The sequence below is a fragment of the Dermochelys coriacea genome, chromosome 3, assembly GCF_009764565.3.
Source record: "Dermochelys coriacea isolate rDerCor1 chromosome 3, rDerCor1.pri.v4, whole genome shotgun sequence".
In the NCBI taxonomy this organism is placed as follows: Eukaryota; Metazoa; Chordata; order Testudines; family Dermochelyidae; genus Dermochelys; species Dermochelys coriacea.
In genome coordinates this window covers 150,861,847-150,866,926 of record NC_050070.1, presented here as the reverse complement: position 1 = coordinate 150,866,926, position 5,080 = coordinate 150,861,847, and the positions used below count along the sequence as shown (strand labels likewise).

The 5,080-nt window shown below is 51.2% G+C and overlaps 1 protein-coding gene across 4 annotated transcripts in view; it reads right to left on the bottom strand.

Moving 5' to 3' along the window:
* The window catches only part of TMEM151B (transmembrane protein 151B), a 33,728-nt gene that overhangs the window by 17,800 nt on the left and 10,848 nt on the right, over window positions 1-5,080 (bottom strand). The gene's annotated exons all lie outside the window — the stretch shown is intronic.

Sequence of the window (5,080 nt, the reverse complement as noted above, 5' to 3'; positions counted from 1 at the left end):
CTGCTCCAGGTGCCCAGGAGAACCGGGGAAGAGGGGGAGAGAACAGGGGGAGAAGTTAATAGCCTGCAGCAGAAAGGGGAAAGCCAGCCCGCTGAACAGTGTTGATTCGCTCCTGCAATTAACTGGCTAAAGAATTAATTCCAGATTGCTGTCCTCAGAGAGGCAACAGATCCCATTCAGAGGTTACTCCTCAGGGATAATCCTCTCAGCTGGCAGGCGAGACGGGCCAGAGGTCTGTGCTTCGTCTCGGGATGATGTTCTGTGTGACTTATGCCCAGTTCCCATATTGTGCAGCCTCTGGCTACCGCAGTGGGAGTCGGTGCCCACTTCCTGCCATTCCAGGGTTGCCACGTGCCCTCCTCTCCCAGGAAATGCGAACAGACCATGCTGTCCCTGCCTGGAAGATATGGACATATGACCCCCACCCTCCAAACTGACAGTGGTCTTGCTGCTCCATTCATGAACTAGCATCAAAGAGCAGAGAAGTCAGGATCCCTCCCCCTCCCCTGTCACCTGAAGCCAATGCCATGTCTTCCAGGACACCTAGGGAAAGGCAATCCCACCTCTGATTGGGAATGGTAATTGCCCAGCTTGCCTGCAAGCCTCTGCCATGATTCACTGTTGCTATAGGCCCAGGCTAAGTGGCTGCCTCCCTACTCCTCGCTGCCTGCCATGAGTGTAAATCAGCGAGGTGCTCCCCTGAGCAGCAATTTCACTCCCAGGGCAGCTGTCTGCACGTATGGCAGTCCAGCTGTTAACCAGCCAGCCGCAGGAAAGGCCCTTCTCTGGGAGAGCTACAACAGGTTGTAAATCCCCCTATGGCTGTTCTCCAACAATGCCTGACACAAATAGCACTGCAAGTGGAACAGTGCTCTAGAGCAATGCTACTCAAAGTGGTGGTCCACAGACCGGTGCCGGTCCGTGAGCCATCGGCTGCTGGTTTGCGCGCACATTGGGGAGAAAAAATCACCGGTTCCCCACATCAGATAGCTTGAGAAGCGCTGCTCTAGAGTGCAAGTTTCCAACCTACTCGTACTGTGAAAATGACCTTTACCATATTTCTCCCCCACCCCACCCCCCACTATTCCTCGGATGTTCTTGTTAACTGCTGGAAATGGCCCACCTTGCTTGTCATCATGAAAGGTTTTCCTCCTCCCCCCCCCCCCCCCGCTGGTGGTGGCTCATCTTAAGTGATCACTCTCCTTACAGTGTGTATGAAAAACCCATTGTTTCATGTTCTCTGTGTGTGTGTATATAAATCTCCCCACTGTATTTTCCACCGAATGCATCCGATGAAGTGAGCTGTAGCTCACGAAAGCTTATGCTCAAATAAATTTGTTAGTCTCTAAGGTGCCACAAGTACTCCTTTTCTTTTTGCGAATGACCTTTACTGTGCAAGCTCCCCTCCACTATGGCAGTGACCTCTAGCGTGCAAGTCCCCCCCCAGCACTGGGATAGTGACCTCACACATGCAAGTTCCCCCAGCACTGTGACAGTGACCTCTCATGCAAGTTCCCCAACCCCCTGGAACTGCAAGAGTAACCTCTAATGTGCAAGTTTCCCCCCATCACTGCAACAGTGGCCTTTAGCATGCAACTCCCCTACCCTCCCTCAAACCCTGAGGAATTTAGCTATGACCCTGGGGTGAAAACCCTTCTTGAGAAAATTGCTCAGGGATCTTTACTGAACAGGCGTGGGCAGGATACCAGTTTTACACCCCATCTAAAACACAGCACCTGTACTACAGCACCTCATAACGCCATGCTACTACGAGTTTGGTAACAACTCAGGAAGAGCACCTCCCAATGAAGAACCTACACCTCTTCCTGGAAGATGTCCCATTCAAGCACTGGTCCAGCCTCACCCTACTTAGAGGGGTTGTTCCTATGGCAAGTTATTGCGCAGGAAGTTGGGGCATGAATCTATGCACATCAAATAACACAGCAGTGTCCAGGAAGACGTTGCAAGTGGAGCCAGAATGTGGTACCCTTGCTATGAGCGGCTAGTAAAGCAGTCATTAAGGGGTGTTGGGATCTTAGATTTGCTCTTCTCCTCTAGCTTATGCAAGCAGAGACGCTTTGATGCATTGTCCATTATTATTACAATGTGTGAATGTCTTTAGTTCTCTTCCTCTTCTCCATGTTTTAGGCCACAAAGGAGTGAACATTTAAAACTTATACCAACATAGCAATATTGGTCAGGGTGTGAAAAAACCACACCCCCTAGTGATGTAGCTATGCTGACAAAAACCCCAGTGTAGATGCAGGTATGCTGCCAGAATGTGCTTTGGTCAGCATAGACAATGTCATTCAGGGAGGTGGTATTCCTACACTATGCCATCAGAAAAACTTCTGATGGCATATGTTGTGTCTACACTAGGGGGCTATGCTGGTATAGGCTCTGTAGTGTAGACACAGCCTCAGGTTTTATACCCAAAGCACAATTAAACCTCTGGAACTCATTGCTACAAGACATAACATTCAAGTCAGAGTTTAGCAGAATGAGACATTTATGTGAATAATGAAAACATCCAGGGTTACATTAGAGAGGAGACAAAAATAGAAGGGATAGAAACCCTTCTGTTTTTGGGCATGCATCAGCTTCTAACTGATAGGGATAGGAGGAGATTTCACCTGGGGACAGGTAATTTCATAACAGTCCACTGCAGAGTTTCTTGCACCTTCCTATGAAACAGCCTTTGTTAGCCACTGTCACAGACAGGATACTGGGCTAGGTGGACGACTGGGCTGAACTTGTGCAGCAATTCTAGGTTATTGTTTTTCCATGATAGGGAAGTTGACTTCCATGCAGGTGACAGTGTATGTAAATAGCTCTATATTGGATGATCCCCTAACAGACATGACCCCGAATGATCTTCAGGGATGGTAAAGATCCCACCAAACTTTTTCTAAGAATCACGGTTTGCCTTAGTGCCCTTGGCCAAAAATTCCCTTTCTCTTCTTGTTGTCTCCTCTCAACATCTCCAATGGTGCCCTAGTCCCTGTACGTTGAGGATTGGATAATATGTGGCCCTGTAAGTGTACAATAGTGTTCTTATTCACTTCCCCTCCTATAAAATATAGTGTTGGTTGAGTATGGCTGTGGCATCCCACCCCAGCGGTGGCTGCATTTCAGCAGAAAGGGGAGCAGTCCCTTCATGGGCCCAGTCCACGACAGGCTTTGGGATGAAGAATGTGACAGGAATCTAAAACAGTATTTACAGCAACACAGTCAAAATAATAATTCCTATTTGTTTCAATTCCTTCCCTGCATTGCTGACAGCACCTGAGGCTATTGGAATGGACAGAAACTTTAACAGCTCATTGCACGGATGCTGTCTGTTTGACGAAGCGGGACTGTTCTTAATGTTTCCTCTGAATAGTGTGGGGGGGGCCTCAGTTTCCCCTATGCAGTTCTTAAGTCTCTAGGTGGTGGGATAAGGGTGTATGATCGTTGCAGAGCCCTAGAGAGCAGGTGTGTGCAGGGGTCTGGACACAAAGAATGACCAACACCCTGTTTCCTGGCAACTGATGGCCTGGCCCTTCCCTCCTGCAAGGTGAGAGCTAAAGGGTTGGAGAACAAAGGAATCAGGAGACCTCCTGGCCCGGGAAAGGGACAAAGCCAAGAGGGGGAGGGGCTGGAGAGAGTTTCAGTTTGGGGCTGCTGGGGACATGGAGTGAAGTGCAGACGTGGTTGTCTGGCTCATTGCCCCCCAAAATGGACCCAGCTGAGGGGTCTTTTCTCTGCACCTACAAGCTCTGTGTTTAGACCATGTCCCTGTCATCTAATAAACCTCTGTTTTACTGGCTGGCTGAGAGTCATGTCTGACTGCGGAGTTGGGGTACAGGACCCTCTGGCTTCCCCAGGACCCCGCCTGGGCGGACTCGCTGTGAGAAGCACAGGGAGGGGCAGAGGATGCTGAATGCTCCGAGGTCAGACCCAGGAAGGTGGAAGCCGTGTGAGCTGTGTCCCCTGCAGTCAGGCTGCTCACAGAAAGGAGACTTCCCCAGAGTCCTGACTGGCTTCATAGGAAGCAGTTCCAGAGCATCGCCCGGGAACTCCGTGACAATTGGTGGCAGAGGTGGGATGTGCTGCACCCTGCGGATGGCGTTTCCTGCAGTAAGTGACTGGGGAGCAGTAAAACTAAGGGGAATTGACAAGGACCAGGCGTGCTGAAGGCTCAGAGAGGAGCTGTTTCGGGGGGGCAGTTAACCCCTGGGAGTGTGTGACCAGCAAGAAGGACTGTGCAGTAACATGGTTCCCCTGGGGATTGCAGCGAGTGGTCCCAGGGGAGGAGAAGTCTGCAGCTCGACCCTGGCAAAGAGGTGGTGACCTCGAGAAGGGCTGGCACACTAGGGGTTCGTTCTGGAAACCGTGGGGAGCTGAGAGCACACAGGCCTGCAAGTCCACAACAACTTGGGAACAGTGAAGTAATGGCCTATCACATTCTCCTTAAGAAGGCCATTGTAACCCTGTGCAAAAAGAGAGGGTTGCACATTGGAAAGTTCACCAAAGCACAATTAATTGTGCAGCTGAAGGAGGATGACAGCCCTAAGGAACAGATTCCTGACCCCAGTGGGGCTATAGCAGGATCTGGGAGCAGCTGGAGTGGTAGCCAGGCATCCCCAAGACTCCTGTCCCCGACCAGACGAGGGTCTTCACGATCGGGTTCCCCTTCAGGGGATCAGAGATGGATGGGATTGTAGCTGAGTCCAAGAGAGCAGAGGACTGTGAGAGACAGCGAGAGTCCAAGAGCTGCAGAAGCAGCAGCAGCATGAACTGGCGATGGTGGAGCGGAGAGGCAGAGGGGACCTCCTAAGGGTGAGTGAGGATAGACCCCGGGGTGCCAGTTCTGCAGGGAACCTTGATACTATATTGCTGCCCCTGTTTAAGGATGGGGGGGGATGTGGATGCCCACCTCACTGCCTTTGAGCAGGCTGGTGATTTGAACCAGGGGGACCCTGCGGAAAAGCCCCGGTGTCTAGCTCCTTTGCTGGGTCCCAAGGCCATAGACTCTGTCAGCCAGATGGGTGGGGAGATGGACAGGCTCCCACTCCTGACCCCAACGATATGTCTGTGT